The 21250-nt window shown below is 45.1% G+C and overlaps 1 protein-coding gene across 1 annotated transcript in view; it reads left to right on the top strand.

Moving 5' to 3' along the window:
• The first annotated feature begins 8849 nt into the window (after positions 1–8849).
• Positions 8850–21250, top strand: part of POU6F1 (POU class 6 homeobox 1) — a 32574-nt gene continuing 20173 nt past the window's right edge. The window contains exon 1 of the mRNA XM_084609892.1: positions 8850–9099. The gene's annotated coding sequence lies outside the window, so the exon portion shown is untranslated. The remainder of the gene's footprint in view (positions 9100–21250) is intronic.

Here is a 21250-nt window from a genome sequence, read left to right as displayed (position 1 = left end):
GAAGTCTTTAAATCAAGACAGGATGACTCTAAATAATAGGCTCTGGCTCAGCCACAAGATACAGGCTTGATGCAAGAATCACTGGCTGAAATTCTCTGGCCTGTGTTATACAGGAGGTCGGACAAGATGATCGTAAAGATTCTTTCTGGGCTGTATTTTCCACTGAATGCATCCGATGAAGTGAGCTGTAGCTCACGAAAGCTTATGCTATAATAAATTTGTTAGTCTCTAAGGTGCCACAAGTCCTCCTGTTCTTTTTTTCTGGGCTTACAGTCTATGAATTTGTGCTTCGCTTTCCCTATAAGGAGAACAGGGACAGGATCACCGTAAAATGAGGTTATGAAGCGTAATCCTTCAATGTTTGTCAAGAGCTTTGAAGAGGGAAAGTGCTAAATATTGTTACTAATGAATTCTACCCCAATTGGCTAATGCAACCTTTTCATTTACACCCAATCTTGGGGTACTCCTCTTTGGAGCATAGAAAGCCTGAACCCTGGGTATAGAACAGGGCTGTAAACAGGCAGTTGAGCAAATCTGAAAAAAAAATATCCATGTAACCTTCCTTTTTTTTTTTCCTTCTGAATTGGACGTAGAAAAAGCAGCCGTTTCTAAGTTCATGCATAAAAGATCAATGGAAACAGCTGATAACCTCCAAATATTTTTAAATTTAATTAAGGCTTAAGGCTGGTAAAATTTCATCAGGCAGTAAGTTCTGTTCATTAGCACCAGCTAATGCTTTATTAGTTATTTTGTCCTGAGCTTTAGGATATGTTAGTTATTTTAAAACATATCCTCTTCGTTGTTATAACAGGAAGTTGGTTCCCCAGGCGCCTGTCATACACCCTCATGGGACTCACTCAGGAACTGTGACCCCACACACACACACACATAAATGTCCCCAACCCCTCTTTATAAGGTGATTGCAGAACCCAGAGGTGGAACACACTTGCATCAATGTGATCGTACACAGGCAAATTTTTAACTGTGAAGGTAATTAATTATTGGAACAACTTACTTAGGGACATGGTAGTTTCTCCATCCTTTGCAGTCTTTGTCAAGATTGGATGTCTTGCTCAGTGATAAGCTATTGCTCAAGCAGAAGTTATGGGCGTGATGCAGAAATTATTGTGGGAGGTTCTTCTGAGTTATATAGGAGGTCAGACTAGATTATCATAATTGTCCTTTCTGGCCTTATAATCTATGAAATCCTGAATGTTTTGAGGGTGAGCATCCCATGGGAAGCAGCTATTCCCCAGCCAGTCTCTGCCCAGCTATGCCCCTTTATCCACAACAACACAGTCTCAGTAGGGGCCGCTAGGAGATGATGCCTCTTTGATTCACGCCTCCTCTCCGCTTCTCACTAACAACAGGCCCATGTTTGCAGAAATGCAACAATTTTTGGTCCACATTGGAATTTTTCAAAGGGCGGGTCCATCCTACAGCATTAACTGAAACCTTGGATCACTGCCTTCGAGGTAGCCTATCACAAAGGAGAGTGGCCACACTGCAGTATAGCAGTTGAGTTCTGTAGGCGTTGCTTAGATATTCTGCATCCACAGTGGCTCTGAATTCAAGCATTTGGCACCAAGACTTCTGGGGTTATGTACGAGCGTGAGTCAGTGGCCTGGTGGAAAGGAACAATTGGGAGCTGTAATACAAATGATAATCAAATGATCTAGGAGAGAGAAGCTCCTTTCAAATGGTCCCAGATGACCACAGCTATATCATAAGGTCCCTCCAGTTTGGTTTTGTTATAGTCAAGCTAAAGAACTGCAACATGCCAGGAAAGGTGGACTCTCAATACCAACCATTCAGCCAGTTCTTATCTCTTCTCCCAGCTTCCGTGTCCAAAGCCTTGATTATGCACTTGTCTGCATCTCCCAGAAATATCTCTATGTTTTCTTCCATGCTGCTTCTTATGTATGGTCCAGAGCACCCTTGCCGAATTGAATTAGGCCCTCATTCACCAAAGCACTTAAGCACCAGCTGTACTTTGCTGAATTGAGGCCTGAGACCCAGATCCTTTGGTTCTGAGTGCTTAAGGCCTGATCCAGTGCCCACTGAAGTCAATGAATGGACAGAGTCCCAGTTGAGTTCAGTGGGCTTTGGATCAGGTCCTCCTTTATCCATAAGGCTGCTCCTCTTTTGTGCTCCTGATCCAACGAAGCAGTTAAGCACACGCAGAGTCCTGTTACCATCAGTGGGATTCCTCATGTGTTTAAACTTAAACATGCACTTAAATGCTGTCTGTGTTGGGTCTTGATCACACTGAGATGAACCTTGGGACATGAGAAAGCTCAGCACCTTCAAAACCTAGAGAACTGAAACATACCATGTGCTCTGAGGATCAGCTATTGTGCGCCTACCTGTTATCATAACTCTGGTCTGATAGTCACAAAGTCAAAGATGCTAGAACAGAATTTATAGTCAGAGGCCCAGGGGTAGGTGAAATAAAGGGCTTGTAACTATTCTCCCTTAATATGACTATTAGATGCCACAAGTACAAATCTTGATAAGTACAAGATTTTGTACAAGTACAAAAACAGATAAATATTTTATATTGTGGGCATGAGTAAAAAAAATGCCACTTTCTGTCTTGATAAATACAAGATTTTGTACAAGTACAAAAACAGATAAATATTTTATATTTTGGGCATGAGTAAAAAAAATGCCACTTTCTGTCTTGACTCTTATATGCAAACTTTCCTGATGCAGTTTGCTTTGGGGTGAAAGCCCCCACTCCGCCACGCACACACCTTTTATCAAGCTAATTCTTAGGCATCTCAATCAACAATTGCATTGCTTTCTCACTGTTTAAGTGAACTTCTCATGAATAATGTACATGGCTACTGATGAATATGCACATCAGTTGCTATGCCTGTGAGGGCTTTATAAATAATTTATGAGCATAAAATGTTCTTCACCTTGTTACTGTACAGGAACTATAAAAAAATATTTACCCTTTAAAGTGGAGGAGAGATCTGTGTAGATAGCTTGAAAGCTGCCTGTATAAAATAGCCCCAGTTTTACAGTGTTAAAAATGTAAGCGGCAAGAAAGAGCGAGGGCGAAAGAAGGAATGAGCATCTCCATCAGGAGAAGTGGCAGGTCGTTTTCCTTTCGGATACTAGGAAACGGTTTCTGAAATGGTGACTGAGTTCTGTCGTCTCTCTGTGAGGGCCCAATCCTGCAAGGTGCTGATTAGAGTTGAAAGTGATGAGTGCCCCCTATGCACACTGAGATTAGTGAGAGAGCTCATCACCTGGAAGGATCGAACCCCAATTTATTTGAAAGAGCGTATGTTATTAATCCTGTTTCTGCTTGCCAGATTTCATTATACAGGAAAAGGGAAAGCGTGCATTCTTTTGGAGGGGTTTTTGATTTGGTTGGTTTGTTTTGAGTAGCCAAATTGATAAACTTTGAGCCTGATGTTCAGACTCCAACTGATGTCACCCGCCCTATAAATCAGGCCCAAAGGGTTTTGAAAAACTGAAGCACTTAAAATCAGAGTCTACTTTTGAACATTTAGCTGTGTGCCAGAGGACCATGCTTCCTGCCCTGGGTAATTCCAAATGGCAACGGGACAGTTTTCCTAGCACAATGATGATACAATACAAATAAAATGCAAAATAGATGAGTATAGGTTCCGTTTGGTTTTGGCAAAGGATAAGTCCAGACCTGAGCTAGAGTTACTTATCTACTTTACTGGATAATATTTAACACTGGCGAACAGTGACACTGAATTGGACTGTTTCTGTTGTTTCTACTTGAAAGAAAGAAAATCATGCCTGTGAAATCCCTGCCCCTGCAAACAGCCATGAGTGTATCTTTACTCATGTGAGTAGTTGAAGGTTAAAAGGAGTTGAGGATACTCAGTACCATGCAGAATTAGGCCCCTAATTAGTGTAAAAATAATTATAACAATACAAATTAATTGTCCATTGCCTTATGGCACCTCCTACTTCCAAAGGACAAAGGGCAAAATTCTAGCTCCATTTAAATCAGTGGGAGTTTTGTCATTGATGGCAATAGAGTGAGAGTTTCACCGCACATGAGTAAGCTAAGCCTCAAAACCAATGAAGTAGGGAAGTATCTGAAACTGCAGTGCAAAATCCTGATCCTATTTACTGCCCTAGAGGAGAAAACTGAGAAGGGCTTGATTCAGCAAAGCATTAAGCACGTGCTTAACTTGAAGCATCTGCTTAAATCCCTCCCTATCCAGCAAAGCACTGAAGCATGTGCTGAAATAGCAAAAGTGCGTAAACCCATGGGATCTTTGTGTTTTGATAAATCAAACAGAAATGCTGGTTTTCTGTTGCTTGGATTTTGTGCTGGCGGGGAAGGTAGGCCTCCCCAGAACCTCTGAGGGAAATCGGTTTATGGCATGATAGTCATCATTTGTGGAACTGAAGGCCTTTCTGTAGAGAGTGAGATATGTCAGAGACCACATAGTCAGGTGCAAACACTGATCTGGTCCAGTGCTGTGTGTGGATAGGGAAGCTAAATCCTTAAGTCAGCGAGAAAGGAAAAGACAAGAGAGGTAAAATATTAATTTGGTCCTCTGTCATGCGTTCCTGTGGCCAGAGAAGGCACTGGAGGAAAGGGCATTTGACAATGATCAGACAGACAGAATTTTATTCCCGCCAGCTATTCTTATCAAACATATGAATATAATTTTTTTCCCCCTCTAAACAAGCTGTTTTCCAAAGAAATAGTTCTGGAACTCGCAAAATCAATTCATCTTCAAAATAAATTAAAAATGCAATGTGTACCCTTTCCCCATATGTATTATATTAATAGTATGCCAATGTATGTAAATGAGTCTGAAATTCAACTAGATGGAAGTATTTAAATATTCATAATCACGGTACAGCATATGCAAACCAGATTCTCAACAGAATTGTACTGCAGAGTCTCAAATAGCTGTACTGAAGCAGAGCCATTTTAACATAACTGATTTGGTTATTTTAAAAAATGTTGTCACCATTGGTTGTGCATTTGTTAATATCTGTGCATTGGTATTAACATCTGGATCAAGCCTCAATTCAGGAAGCCATGTAAGCGTGTGCTTAATTTTAAATCCATCCTTAACTCCTGTTGAAGTCAATGTATTTAAGTGCTTTCTTGAATCAGGACCTCAGAAAGAATTGCTTACATAATATCATGTTTACTGAGTTCCTCTACAAAACAGATTTGTTACTAATTAGTACTAAATATCATGTTATGCCAGTAGAGATGGGATAGTCTAGTTTAGCTTATTTTCATTCGAGAAACATTTTTGTATACAGAAATAGGATGCAGAATAAAGGGTAGCCCCCAAAAAAATTACAAATAGTATTTACACATTTTAAAAAATGAATGCATCTCTTGTAAGTTGTGATATATATAAATTCACATATATCCTGAAATGTATTTTAGAGGCACAGTTTGAATATCTTATGGTGAACTCAGAAAGGTGCATTTTAAGGCAACAATTTAAAATTAATCCAATAGCTTCTCTGTGAAGAGAAACAGAAGCTGTAATTCTTTCTAATTGATCCTAGATGTGAAAGAATGAGGTAAAAATAATTCTTCATCGGACCATTTGTTGTTTGTTTTTAAGAGGCACCAGCAACTGAGACATGCCTTCTCCCCCTTACTTCTGCTTAAAGATAAGAAAGAACTTATAATTTATCCAATTACACATTTTAAAACATGCACAGTGCAAGATAATAATATACTTTGTGTTCTTTTGTAACGAGTCAAAACTAGCTGTAATTGGTCCATAAGTTGGCTTGTTTTGAAAAACCGCAAATATTGCATCTGTGCTTTTAATGAGGTATTCAGTTAAAAGAGATCTTTGTGTTCCTTTTATCTGCCTCAAAATTGGTAGGTTAGATCTGAAATGGAGGTAGAATTCTTGTACAAAATTTGAAGTGAACTGGACAAAAGTTTCCTGAATGATCACACTCATAAAATACAGGTGCTCAATAGAATCCAGAAAGTCGTCTTTTATATATATATATATATATATATATATATATATATATATATATATATATATATATATATATATATTGCCACTTCAATAAAAGTAATCAGTGCATCACTTTCCTGAGTATGATTATTATCTATTCACTTGATGATGCCCTTGTTGCTGAGCAAAACAAATAAAGACAGTCCCTGCCTCATATAGCATGCAGTCTCAAAGTCAAAATTCACACCTAAATTGAATGACTGTGAAGTAACATTAAGAATGAATTTGGCTCCATGTGGATTAGAGGTAGCTTGCTATTTTACTAAGGTGCTTATATGGTCACCATTACTGTAAACATGCCACAATCTTCAATGTATTACACAATACCTCTGTGAGGTCAGTTACTATTACTGAGGCTCACAGCAAGGAGACTTGCCCAAGGTTACACATAAAGCCTGTAGCAGAGGTGGGTGGATGTTGAACCCAAGTCTCAGGTTTGCAGCCTAAGCACTGGGCTGAGCCAAGCTATAGCAATGCACTGAGTTAACAACCCAATTCCTTATCCCAACAACTATTAATCCCTAGGGTCTAGCTCCAAAATCCTTGAAGTCAATGTGACTCATTCTACTGACTTCAAGAACTTTGTCTCAAGCCCTAGGAGAAAGCAAGTAACCTGGACAGCTAAGGAATGCAGGGTTGTTTGGCAGGCACATGTCATAGAAGCATAGAACTCAAAGTGACCTTGAGAGGTCATCTAGTCCCGTCGCTTACACTCATGGCAGGACTAAGTATTATCTAGACCATCCCTGACAGGTGTTTGTCTAAGCTGCTCTTAAAAATCTGCAACAATGGAGATTCCACAGCCTCCCTAGGCAATTTATTCCAGTGCTTAACCACCCTGACAGTTAAGAAGTTTTTCCTCAAGTCCAACCTAAACCACTCTTGCTGTAATTTAAGCTCATTGCTTCTTGTCCTATCCTCAGAGGTTAAGAAGAGCAATTTTTCTCTCTCCTCCTTGTAACAACCTTTTATGTATTTGAAAACTGTTATCATGTCCCCTCTCAGCCGTCTCTTCTCCAGACTGAACAATCCCAATGATGCACAATGTTTAATTTCCTCGGGACTGCATTGCTTGCGAGGAGTTGATACATTTTATTCTCTTCACCAGGCTTTTTAAGTACACGCACAGATCTCTCCAACAGCACTCGCTGTGTTGGAAATCAAAGCGTGTATGAGCACAGGTCTGCCTCGGGGCATTTAGGCCTGTAGGTAGGTTCAAGAGGCCAGCCAGGATGGCCTTATAAATAATGGTACAACAGTGATACTCAGACAAGGTTGAGGAGCCGCAAGTAGTTCTTTAATGTGTCTCCTGCAGTGCTTTGCAGCATATGATATTAAAACACCCTGTGCTTTAATTATTAACCAATCTAAGTTATTAACCAATCAGGATGTTTTTACTATATTCTTGTTACAGTGTGTATGGTAACACCCATTGTTTCATGTTCTCTGTGTATATAAATCTCCCCACTGTATTTTCCACTGCATGCATCCGATGAAGTGAGCTGTAGCTCATGAAAGGTTACGCGCAAATAAATTGGTTAGTCTCTAAGGTGCCTCAAGTCCTCCTGTTCTTTTTTACTATATTGTTAACCATGTGTAGGATACTTGATCAGTCTATATAAATAGAGAGAGAGCGACTACTGTGGTTCTTTTGGGTAATGATCATGAAGTTGGCTCCAGAACTATAATAGTCAGGCCTTGTAGGGCTCCAAGTGGAGGGACAGCCAGGCCACAAGCTGCTTCTGGTCCCACTAGGGGTCCTCTGATTGACTTCAGGAACGGATGATAAGAACCACAGTTAGTATGGCATGCAGGCTTCTTTGCCTTCTGTGCTTGGAGAGTACTAGTGTTGAGAGTAACAGTACCATTAGCTCTTGCAACATTACTCTTGCAAAGTGCGGAAGGGACCTGCAATAACTGTGCTATTCCTCTCCTAGCCAAACCCCTGCTTTAACGTATATCTTCAAGGTTTCCAGTGCCCTTAACAGACACCCTGACCCCCGACTGCTAACTGGGCTGGCCCCTTGGAACAGTTTTCATGGTACGGTATAGTTTTGCTTTTATAAGAAGGGAGGGAGGGAGGGTTGCTAGCTCTGAGGTACAAAAACCAGGACATCCGGGAAGATCCTGATCCGGTAACGCTGGACTGCTGGCAGTGTGCACTGAGGACCCTGACAGCGGCTGTCAGATTCGAAAAAGGAACGATCCTGGGAACACCTGGATGGGAGGCAACCTTAGTGACGTGCAGATTTCCAGGTCCAAGCTATGCCCCCTGAGAGAGCCAGATAAGGTGAGGAAACAGTCAGAGTCCTTTGTCCTGTCCCCAGGTGGCTCATGTGAATACTATTCTTAATGTATTAATTTATTATTATGAAATGCTGCATTAGGGTTTTGATGAGCTAGTTGAAGGGAGAGGGGGAGGAACGAATCAGCAAGTCAGGCCTACTTCGCCCGGCTCTGCCGGTGGTGACTTGCTGTATGACCTTGATGGGGGGCAGTGGTTTCACACACCCCCCTCCCACCCAGGCCTGAGATTCCCCCCACTGGGCGTCATGAACCAGCTCATGTTTGCCAAGTGCTGGGAGGGGAAACGCAAAGTGTCTGATACCAAAGGGGCACTTTTCAGGTTGGGGTGGTGGTGGTGGTGGGGGGGGGTTATACAGGGAGATTTGGGGGGCGGAGGGAGGGTTGTTACAGGAGGGGGGGTCCCTGCGCCCCCTCGAGGCCGCGGCCAGCTCTGCAGCCTGCGGGATGCGGCAAAGGCCTTTGCATAAATTATGTTCATGACGCAGCAGCTAAAAAAAATCCAAGTAACCAAAAAAATCCCCTTCCCCCGCCGCAACTCCCCCAGCGGGGGCCCGGGGCTGAGGCGGCTGCAAGCGGGGGTGGCCCGGCGCAGAGCCCCGGGGATCTCGGTGCAAGGGCTGGGCTGGGCAGGCGGAGTGGGGGGGCTGCCGCCTCCATCCCCCCCCCTTTGTGTGCAGCAGACTCCGCTCCGCTGCTGTGAGATGAATTGTTAATTATTCCCAGCAAAAAAGCGGCTCGGAGCCCCGGCCCGAGCGGGGGGCGAGCGGCTGCCGGCGCGGTGAGTGCGGGGCCCGGGAGAGGGGGTGCGGTGGGGCGGGCAGGGGGGGCGGGGGGGACCCGGTTCGGTGAATATGCAATGGTCTTAATTAGCATAATTTATATATTTATGATAAAGAGAAAAACCGGGGCCGGGGCCGCTGCAAGCGGAGGAGCCGGGGCCGGGGGAGCCCGGGGAGCCCGGGTCGTGGGGAGACGGGGATTGAGGGGGCTGCTGGGGTTGTGGGGGGGAGACCGAGGAGCCGGGGTTAAGGGGAGCCCGGAGGTCAGGAAGCCGGGGTTGGGAGCCCCGGGGATCGGGGCCCCCAGGGGTCGGGAGCTCAGGGGGTTCTGGGGTTTGGCGGGGAGACCAGGGGAGTCGGGGTGGGGGGGAGCCCCATGGATCGGAGCGACCTGGGCGTCGGGCGCTGAGGGGACCCGGAGATCGGAGGAGCCAGAGGCTGAAGGGGATTGGGGAGCCGGGCTTCGAGAGAGCCCCGGGGGCTGGGGGTGCTCCGGAGATCGGAGGAGACAGGGGTTGGGGGGACCCGGAGATCGGAGCAGCCCCGGGGATCGGGGGCTGGGGGGACCCCCAAGGATCGGAGCCTGGGGGACCCCTGGGGATCGGGGGCTGGGGGGGACCCGGGATTCGGAGCGGATCCGGGGATCGGGGGAGACAAGGGTTGGGGGGCCCCGGAGGTCGGAGCACCCCCGGGGATCGGAGTCTGGGGGACCCCCGGAGATCGGGGGCTGCGGGGACCCGGGGTTCGGAGGGGACCCGGAGATCGGAGCAGCCTCGGGGGCTGGGGGGACCCGGGGATCGGAGGAGCCAGGGGCTGGGGGACCCCCGGGGATCGGGGGCTGGGGCGGACCCGGGGGTCGGAGGAGCCAGGGGCTGGGGGGCAGCGGGGAAGGGACCGCGGTAGGAGCTGCCCGGATCGGGCAGCGGGGGCCGGGCTGTGCCCGCCCCGGGGGGCGCTGTGCTGTAGGCGGCGAGCAGACGGCGGGGCCCGGGGGTGGGGTCTCAGGCTGCACTGGGGGCTGCCGAGGCGCCGGCCTGGGGGAGCAGCTGCCGGGGCCGGGCCATGGGGCTGAGCTGCCTGATTGGGAGGGAGACGCGTTGCAGGGACTGGGGTACCGGGGCTTCTCCTCCCTGCCGGGCTGTGTCTCATGCCTGGCTGGGTGGGGTGGGGCTGCCCCCTGCCTTTGGGCCCTGGAGCCCCCCTGCGCTGGGGGCTGGAGCCCCCTGGGTGGCTGGGGAGGGGCTGCCCCTGAGGCTGAGGAATATGTTACTGGGGCTAATTGCCACAAACTGGGGGTTTGTATTATCTCTGTCCAGGACCCCTTTAAGCATTCCCTGAGCTAAGTGCCCCTGTAGGGAGAGGGGCTTAGAGTCAGAGAGAAGAGTCTCCCGGGGAAGTGCCTCTATGCCTAACTCTGCTACTGCCATGCTGGTGTCCTTCAGCAAGTCATGTCACCTCCCTGCCTCAGTTTCCCTGTCTGTAAAATGGGCACAAACGATACTGACCTCCTTTGTAAAGCACTTTGAGGTCTACTGATGAAAAGCGCTAGATGAAAGGTGAGTATTATTGCTAGTGCTAATTTGCACCAGAGCAATGGAGGATAATGGTGAATTTGATGGCACCCCAAACCCACAGGCTGGCAGGCACCCTGGACAGCAGTGGTCAGCACGACAGACACCCCAGTAGCTAAATATGTGTCCCTGATTTTTTACTGGGGTCTTTAGGCATTACTCCGATACAAATAAATAGGAATTACCAAAGGGAATGGAAACAAAAGATTCTGGAGTTGTCTTAAGGCTGCATTGGCTGGGCTTTGTATAGGGAAAGCGGCGAGCTCCATGTTCTCATCCCCTCAGGATGCTAACCTGATACAACTGCCACTTCTAATGGTAACGATTGTACTTGCTTGTGACAAGGTGTTAAGACGCAGGTTGCCCTTCCCCCAGAGACAGCACTTATATGTTTCAGAGTAACAGCCGTGTTAGTCTGTATATGTTAGAGATGGAAAGAAGGAGCAGGCTGACCCAGAGGCTTATTGAGTAAACGGACTTCTTTATTGCAGTACTTGTTCCCCTCGACCCAGTTGTCGAGTAAGCCCTGAGTTAATCACGTCACACTCTTTTATCTAAGTTCATATGTAAATACCCACGTTTACTACAGCGCCCCCAAAACCTTTATTTAATAATATGAACGCCCATATAATGAATATTAATAGTTATATACTGAATATAATTATACCCTACCCTGTTTACCGTTTACAGCATTAAGCATATTGTACAGACATGTCTTTACCTTGAAGATACCTTTCTTTGCAGTAATTGTAGCCACAAGTTCCCTTAATCAGCACTTCCCGGGGGAGGGAGGAAGAGGTAGGGTGACCAAACAGCAAGTGTGAAAAATCGGGATACGGGGTGGGGGGTAATAGGAGCCTATATAAGAAAAAGACCCAAAAATCGGGACTGTCCGTTTAAAATCGGGACATCTGGTCATCCTGGGAAGGGGCCGTGACCCTGAGCTCGTTTATGTAGCTGGGAGAGGGGAGATAACACTTCTTCACACAAAGATCCTTCAGACAACCATATTTCTCAAGCAACTGCAAGGCTTATCTATCCTTAACAAGCAGAAGGGAAGGGAAAAGGACAGCAGCTTTATCAAGCGAAGAATCAGTGCTTGCATGTGCCTCCCTCCCTATTACCATGATAGCGGCTACCCAGGTCTTTACTTAACCCTTACATACCCCAACATTATATATTAAAGGCTTTAAATACTAATAGACCTTGGTAGTAAGAGTTGCTTGACCAGGAAACACCTGTTGAGACAGATGTCCTGCCAGTGGGGGGTGGGGTGGGGGGGGCGCGATCAGGGCCATGGAAATGCCCGGCAATACCGCATTTGACGCACTGAGCAGTATGACCTTCCATCCTTGTCTCCAAGGAGCTGGCTTTATTCTCTGTCTCACCTTTTGCAGTCAAAGTGACCAAATGTTTTTGGGCATGAAATATTAAGAAGAAACCAGCCGATTTTTCTCATGCATTCCCATCACAATTACGCACATGGTGGTGGTGGTTTTACCACCCGAGCTACATAGGTATTGATTGGGGAGGGAATGTTAGGTTTCTGCAGGATTACTCAGGTGCCACCCTGTTGGAAAGCTGGGAGATGTGCATTTTTTTAGGTTAGGCTTGCTTGGTAAGTGACATATTTTTATGTTGGCAGGACCTGCCGGAATCAATATTATGAACTTCCTTCACAACTGATAGACTGAGTTTATGGTTAATGTACTGGACTGGGATTCAGGAGATCTGAGTTCTGTGCCTGGCGCTGCAGTAGGCTTCTCACCTGACCTTGGGCGATTCACTTAATCTCTCAATACCCTAGCTGTAAAACAAAGATAGTAATACTTCCCGCCCTCTCAGGAGAAAGTAACGAATGTGCGGTCCGGAGATACTTGTAAACAAATACGGCTTCCAAGACCACACTGACCGAATTCAGGAAGATGTCAAGCAAACATATTATTAGGATTTGTATTATAGTAGAACCCTTTGTGCTGAGTGTGGTACGAACCCATAGGGAGAGAGTTTTTGCCCTGAAGAGCTTACAATCAAAATAGACAAAGGGTGGGAGGGAAAACAAGCCACGGGGCAATTAAGTGATTTGCCCCAGGTCATCCAGCAGGTCGAGGACAGAGCTAGGAACAGATCTCCTAATCCAGTGGGTCGCACTGGCTCTCTAATAGAGTATCATCCTTATTTCGAAGGTTGCAGTGATTGTAACAAGGGAAAAGCAGGGAAAACAAACGTTTATTTTAAAGGTACTAACAGGGTTTGGCAAATAACTGGGAGTTAAACCCAGAAATTGGCAGGAGTTATTGAGTCACGTCTGGCTTCTTTGTTTTTTAATGTATTTAGTAAAATGTTCTGGATGCAGATGAAAGCTCCCTGTTCGTTACTCACTGCTCCGCTTGCCTTGAAACGGGAATGGCAAGTGTATCGGTAAAGGGATTGGCAGGTTGTCTCTGGCTTTCCTTGAAGTCCCAGTTATGGCAACAGGTTCTGGAGTCTGCCCATGAGCAATCGACTGCAGGATCAGGGCTAAAAAAACTGCCAACCAACTACTGGCAAATGCAAGTGACCTCTAGTTCCTTTGCACAGATGCCAGTAAGTACGTCAACGTAAAATAAGGTTTCAGAGTAACAGCCGTGTTAGTCTGTATTCTCAAAAAGAAAAGGAGTACTTGTGGCACCTTAGAGACTAACCAATTTATTTGAGCATAAGCTTTCGTGAGCTACAGCTCACTTCATTGGATGTGTGAGCTGTAGCTCACGAAAGCTTATGCTCAAATAAATTGGTTAGTCTCTAAGGTGCCACAAGTACTCCTTTTCTTTTAACGTAAAATAAGGCATTCTTGTGGGTGGGAGGTGCTCTTTAAAGTTTGCAGAAGCTGCACATGCTTTGCAGACATGAATTCCCTCTTGTGATTTCTTCAGTCCTGAAACTCAGCTTGAAGCCGCGGTTCATTACAGGCAGCCCTACGGCCCACTGCTATTTGTCTCAAAGTACATTTAACAGTAACCAATTTGTAATTCTTTCTGCTGACGAAACTGTCATCTTAGGTCAGCAGAGCAGACTGATCTGATGACAGCCCACTTTATAGCAACTCAGTACAGATTTTCATAGCTTTACGGTAACGTTGGAGCGGCTGTCCTTTATGTGTCACAAATGAGTTTTCATTGGCTTGGCTGGTGGAGTTAGCTGGCCCGGCCCAGCCCTGGCACAAGCTTTCCAGGAAAGAGGCTCACTCCTCTTGTAGGAGATAGTAACCAAGAGCTTTGGGGAGCGGCCGTATGTTCCAAAGTTATCCTGGTGGCAGAAATCTCTGTCTTCGAAGATAGTATCAGAGGGGTAGCCGTGTTAGTCTGTGTCCACAAAAACAACAAGGAATCCGGTGGCACCCTAAAGACTAACAGATTTATTTGGGCATAAGCTTTCGTGGGTAAAAAACCCCACTTCTTCAGATGCATGGAATCGAACTCTGATCAGAGGCTGTCTCTGATTTTTCATTACCCCTCCCCCCCATCTTTAGGAGTTTAAAAATAGCCATAAAACTTCACTCTGAAACGTGCCAAGCAGGGTGCATTCCCCGGGGAGCAAATGCACATTTTCAGAAACATTGGATAGGCCATTTTGAAGCTCCCAAGCACAGAACTGAAGTTTCCCCCTATTATATAGAGTGGATTTTGGTTGTGGTTTTATTTTTACCTTCAGAAGGAGGAATCCGGTTTTGTTTCAGCAAACAGTTGGGGGCTGTCCTATGATGGTTACTTGTAGACCAGTTGCACCCTATGTCTGATGCTCAGTTCACTAAGACCACTTTGCACTGTTCTGGTGCAAATGGGGATTTCAAATGAGCATATGTTACATTTACTTGCCTCCTTGGAGAGCCACAGTGATGGGAAGGGGCATTACTGTAAATGAGAATCAAGCCATGCCCGTTGCTCTGGGAATAACTCTTGTGCTACATTAAGGGATGAGTAAGGGTGCTGGAAGTTTGCCCTGCTGTTGTGCCTAGATGTGTGTATGCATGTTTCTAGCCTTTAACCTCTTTGCGAATCCCAGTCCCAGGGCTCTTCTTAATCACGAGTAAACGTGATTTAGAGTAGTTGAGTTGGGCAACATGCTGCAGAGGAAAGGATGGGCATGCTGTCCACTGGTCATATGCTATTCCTGGCTCCGCCACTGGCCTGCTGGGTGACCGCAGGCAAGTCACGTCACTGCCCCCTGCCTCAGCTTTCCCATCTGTAAAATGGAGATAATGATACTGACCTCCTCTGTGAAGTGAAGATCTGCTGATAAAAAGTGCTGCAATATTATCGTTGTTTTATTATATTAGAGTGTGGCTGGAAAGGACTAATTGGATAAGTACCCAAAATGTGATTTCAGTGGGAGCTAGGTGTCTAAATACCTCTGAGAATCTCAGCCTTAAGTGCTGAAGTCACTTTTTAAAAATGGGGCTTGTGCTCCTAAATGACTTAGGAGCTTTGGAAATTGTTGCTCATAAATCCCCATTTATATAGACTGTAACTGACATGAGCATCTGCCTTCGAGCAAGATTGGCTTGTTTATTTTTATGAATATTTATTTAGAATTACACTAAACTGGGATTTAAGACTGAGGTGCTTTTTCTTTTCTATCTGGACACTGCTTCAGACTGTAAGAAACAATGTGTGATTCAGCCATACTAAATGGGGGCCTGTCCTCTTAGGGGTCTGATGCTGTAATTGAATTTTTCTCTCTGGGGACCTGATTCCAGGATCAGAGCCTAGATCAGAACTGTAGGAAGAATGGGCGAGTGGATTGAGAAGGAGCCCAGGGTTTGTGTGCTCCTGAGTGTTAGTGTTCATTCTTCCAGTGATTCACTGTGCGATGCTAGACAAGTTACTCCTTCTGCCTCAGTTTCCCCTTCAGTAAATGCAGTTGGTAATATTTGCCTTCCTCTGAGAACATTGTGACGTTAATTGTGAAGTACTTTGAGATTCCCAGAGGAAAAGGTTTGGTCAAAATGCAAACAAAGGTTTAGTGTTTTGTGGGGGAGGCTGTTGGGGGGAGGAATTAATTGCAAAACCAGGTTGAAATGTCCTTAATATTCTGAAAACGAATATGAATGGAAAAGAGGGAGATTAAACATGAGGCACAACATTTGTGCTTGGACCCATGTGATGATGAATGGCTTTTTATGATTAAATGCAGGGTTTAATTTAATTAAATTGCAGTTTAGACCTTTAGGTAGCTTCATTGGAAAAGCAAATGTTTGTGGTCTTTGTGAGTTCAAGTTTGTCCATTTAATTGATCTCTCAAGAGATACAAGTGCAACCAGTCTGAAAGATACAACAATCCCTGCAGACCACTTAAAGTCTTAAACAGTGAGAATAAGGACTTGTGTACAGGGAGAAACTGACCAGAATAGCTATTGTGACATAAACTACTCTACAAAAGCAGTTGTGGTCAGTTTCCTCTTGTAGACAGGCATTTAGTCACATACATGTGAAGGAGGGGAGGGATAGCTCAGTGGTTTGAGCATTGGCCTCCTAAACCTACGGTTGTGAATTCAATCCTCGAGGGGGCCATTTGGGATCTGGGGCAAAAATTGGGGATTGGTCCTGCTTTGAGCAGGGGGTTGGACTAGATGACCTCCTAAGGTCCCTTCCAATCCTGATACTCTACGATTCTAAGAACCTTTAACTCCATGAATTTTGTGCTGAATGGCTTTACAAATTGGGAATACTGATTTAGTTGGGGATCGGTCCTGCTTTGAGCAGGGGGTGGGACTAGATGACCTCCTGAGGTCCCTTCCAACCCTGATGTTCTATGATTCTATGATACTACAAAAATGAGAGGCAGGTTTTCATTTGGCATGAGTCAGCATAACACCACCCAAGTCCGTGACACAATGTCACCCTGCACCAGCCCTAATATGAGCCTGAGTGACTGCGAAATTGCTTTATGGGCTCGATCCTGCAAGATGTCGAGCACTTTGTTCCCAATCTATCAGAGCGCTTCAGCACATGCTTAACTTTAAGCATATGAAATCACCCGCCTTGCTCAACGTTAAAACCACATGATGTTCTTAAGTGTTTTGCTGTATGGGGACCAGAGTGCATGATTGAACCCCTAACTCTGGATGGCAGAAGTGGGAGGCTCAGCAGTCTCAAAGCTTCTGATGCCTCATGTCTTAGTCTCCTCTTGTGCTATTAACCACTGGTGCAGATATCAGCACTGTAATTTCAGCCTTTTGTAACGGGTAACCTCTTTCCCTAGCCCCCTTAATACTGAGCCCCAGTGCATTGTGGCTGCCCATTTTCCATTCAGTGTGTGCATGATCTAACCCACAGTTGTACTTAGGATACACTCCCTGATGGGTTAGCACTGGTGTAACGGGACAGGAAGTGGTGGTCAGCAATAGGGTAATCACAGTCTTGCCTTGGCCTAGTGAAATGGTGCAGTGTCCCAGAAGGTTGGGGCTAGTTGCCTTACAGTAGAACCCAGGATCCATTTCAGATTGGTAGGGAAGATGGTTCAGATTCTCTATGCCTCAGTTTCCCCATCTGTCAAATGGGGATAATGGTGCTGACTTCCTTTGTAAAGTGCTTCAAAAGCTATGGCTGACAAGAACTATTATCATCATTCGTTACTATTCCCTTTGCTTGCAGGCTCATGGGCCCCTTCCGGTGGGGTCCAAACTTGCTCCCATCGAATCAATGGGAACTTTGTCATTAACTCCAACAGAAACAGAATTTAGTTGGTAATATTGACATTTCTGTGGCACTCCCCACTTTAGTACCTGAGCATATAACACACCTCAGTACAGGAGCCCTCACAGTACTCCAATGAGGATGGGCATTAATTTTTCAAAGGTATTTAAGGCACCTAAAGATGCGGATGGGTGCTTAGTGGGATTTCTAAAAGGCTTATAGCACGTTACTCGTCTAATTCCCATTGATTTCTCTGGGAGTTGGGGGCCCAATTAGCTTAGGCGTTTTTGAAGACAACACTAGGTACCTATCTGTGTCCGTAGATGCCTAAGCACCTTTGAAAATCTGACTCTTCGGACTTCTCACCTGTGGCATGTTTGTTCAAAGTGAGATTCCCACTGGAATGGTATCCAGGCCGTCACATCTCTGACTCATCAACACTAGTAATTAACACATCAGTTATAGTCACAGTGAAAACTGGAGCTTCGTAAATCATCTTCTCCCTCTCTTTTCCAATTCTTTTTTATTATTAGTAGTATAATTTAGTGCATTTCAGTTTCTCGTCACCATCTGTTGTGAAATGGCTGTTTTCGTGCTGCGTGCGCTCAACACCACCATCTGGGCACATGATTTGTCCCATTGATTGCAAAAATGTGCGAAGAAGCAAAATGAAATGGTATGACACACTCGCAGAATATCTGCTCAATGAGCACCAGCCCGTGAGGAAATCCAAGCCATGCCACGGAACTGCACTGAGCTTGACATTATGAAATGTCTGTTTAATCGTCCATCACGCTAATGGGTCTTTTTGCACCACACTGAGAGAGATCTCGGCTTCTCTTCTCTGCCCATTATTTGACTCTGCTGCACTGGGAAGGCCTGAAAAGATGGAAGTATCCTGCTCTGATAAATACAGTAGATAGAACCTGATTAGTGAGTCTTGTTCACTCTTGTTAGACTGTACCTGAGATTCTGAAAGTGGCTCTTCATCTTGTTTTGTTGCTGTAGATCTGTGCAGAGATAAACTTCCCATAAGCCGCAAGTATGTTTCCCGTCTCGAGCTGCTCTTTGCTGCAGTTTTTAGTGTAACTTTGATCAGCAAAACTCCAAGGCTCTGTTGAAAGAGCCCTTTTTTTTTTAATCCTCTGCACACTTTGAAGAAGGCGTCTTGCACTGAACTTCATTCTGATTTACACAAAGGCCATTTTATATCTCTCTGGCAGGGCAAAGGCACCTTAAAGTGTGTGTAACTGTAAAGGCTTATGCTGCTTTTTAAACACTCCATTGTGCCCAGGTGCCTCCTTGGGAAAGCGCATGGGATTTTGTTTGTTTTTCACCGTTTCCTGGAGACGTTCCTAAAATGCACAAACAGGAGGGATGTGACTGGGGAGCAGATGAATAACCTTGGGAGGACCAAGAGAGCTGGGGCATTTTCAGCACCAAGCTTTTTTATTTTGCAGCACAGCGAGTGAAATCATAGAAGCTGATCACGCTGAAGCATTTGCCCAGCTCCCTATGGGAGACAAGTGCACAAAACTCTCCCGACTCGTCCCAAGATTGTGCTTTGCCCAAAGCCGAAAAGCAAATGAGTACCCAGCATTAGAACTCAGAATTTCCTGGGTTCTACTCTTGTGATTTTTCTAACAGACCAGCTAATAACTGCTCAGTCCCATCTCCTGCCAAGAATGACACTCACTCAGTCACTAGAGAGTGTGTTTGGAATTATACCTTTCCTTAAACAGCTGTTCCTGGTGTCAGCGTTCACTGCAAAGGAAAGTTGCAGTGAGGCACAGATGTCTGGCTATTTTTTAAATATGCACTGGCTTTTTAGGAATGTGTCCACTGAATATCAAGCAGTCTCCCTGTGGGTGCTCAACACTGCCGCGATTTTTACCATTTTGTTGTATTTTTAAAATTATAGCAATCTTAAATTTTGAAATGAAAAGTCGTTTTGACAATTTCAGAACTTTTTAGTCGAGTGGAAAAATTTGTCGAGACTGGCCCCCCTTTCCTGTGAAAAGTTTTGGCTTCTTTAAATGGGCAACTTCTGATGAAAACGTTTTCCATCAAAAAATTCCCCATCAGCTTTACTACGCTGTGAGATTCACATTACCTGGCTCTTGATGGCAGACTCCCAGTGAGGGTTCAGCACATGAAGGAAGGCTCACCAGGAATCAGCAGCTGCATTTCTTTAGCCTCTGAGGGGGTGTCTACACTGGTATAATTTCCAGCTCCAGCAGACACCCCTGCACTAGGTCTGATCAAGCTAGTGACCTAACAATAGCAGTGTAGCCGCGGCTGGGAATGGGCTAGCCGCTCTAAATGCATACCTAGGATTTCAGATGGGATTGTACTCAGGGGGCAGCTACACCGCCCACGCAGGTGTGGCTATGCTAAATGCTGTTTTTCCTACGCGAGCTAGATCATAGAATCATAGAATATCAGGGTGGGAAGGGACCTCAGGAGGTCATCTAGTCCAACCCCCTGCTCAAAGCAGGACCAATCCCCAATTTTTGCCCCAGATCCCTAAATGGCCCCCTCAAGGATTGAACTCACAACCCTGGGTTTAGCAGGCCAATGCTCAAACCACTGAGCTATCGTGGGTGCCTCTGGCCAAGCTACAAGTTACATCTCCAGCTGCAGGGCAGACACACAATAAGGGTCAGTCCGCACCCACGTTTTTTACCGATTTAACTGTATCGGTTTAGAAACAGATGTCGTTAAAGCAGTAAAACCCTTTCGTGTGGGCACAGTTATACTGGTCCAAAGGTGCTAAAAAAGGGCTTGTTCAGGCAGAAAAATGATGTGGCTTTATACAGGTATAATTAAAGTGGTACAACCCCCTTAATGTACATGCAGGTCTAGTATAAATGTGTTTCTACCTGTATAGTTGGGTCCCATGCGGGAAGGGAACCGGGAGGCCAGTATACACTACATAAGCTCTGCCGTATAACTGTATTGGCACAGCCTTCTGGATGCAGCTTATACCGGCAAAAGGACACTTGAAACCACCTCCCCAAGAAACATAAACTATACCAGCAAAAGGACACTTACAGAGATGAGCTGCTTTCCACACAGGGGGATTGCTTGTGTGATGTTTTTACAGTCTTAATCAACATAGCTATGACAGCAAAGATCTGTATAATATTATAAAAGATAATATAATATCTGTATAATATTATAAAATATATAATATCTGTATAATATTATAAAAGATAATATAATATCTGTATAATATTATAAAAGATATAATATCTGTATAATATTATAAAAGATCTGTATAATAGGTTATACATACCAGTATATTAATCAGTTTAAAAAAACCAACCCTTAAATGAAGTAGTTAAATCAGTATGCAAACTGTGCGTAGAGCAGACCTAAGGTAAAATGACAGGAGTAAGCTTTACAGGTGTGAGCATCTTTATATTATTTTATGTATTTGTGTTACCATAGCACCTGGAAACCGCAGTCATGGCTCTGGACTCCATTGTGCAAGGTGCTGTACAAACACAGAAGGAAAAAAAGACAGGCTCTGCCCCAAAAGAGCAGACAATCACCAGTATTACCAGATCCCGACCCAGGGATGATCCCACTCTAATGCTGTTGGTGCACAAGCATGCCCCAACTCTAAACAGGGAAACGGGTACGCCTGTATGTACACCAGGCTGAAGTATTGTGGACGGGATTTTTAAAGGCATTCAGCATTGGATGGACCCCGATTCTAATTGAAGTCAGCAGGAAAATTCTCAGTGAGAGCAGGTTGAGTGAATGCTGAAAATTTCCACTCTCTGCTGCTTAGGCTGATGAGGTGATACAACATTTCAGGCTGCTTTTAGAAGGTATTGAACAGAAACCCTCCATAAACAGAATTTGTGCCCGGGCAAACAGTGAACAGCCCAGCT

This window comes from Lepidochelys olivacea, assembly GCF_965140295.1.
Source record: "Lepidochelys olivacea isolate rLepOli2 genome assembly, chromosome: 20".
NCBI classification, from domain to species: domain Eukaryota; kingdom Metazoa; phylum Chordata; order Testudines; family Cheloniidae; genus Lepidochelys; species Lepidochelys olivacea.
Note: the sequence above shows the minus strand (reverse complement) of the source record. Positions and strands in the feature narration are given on the sequence as shown.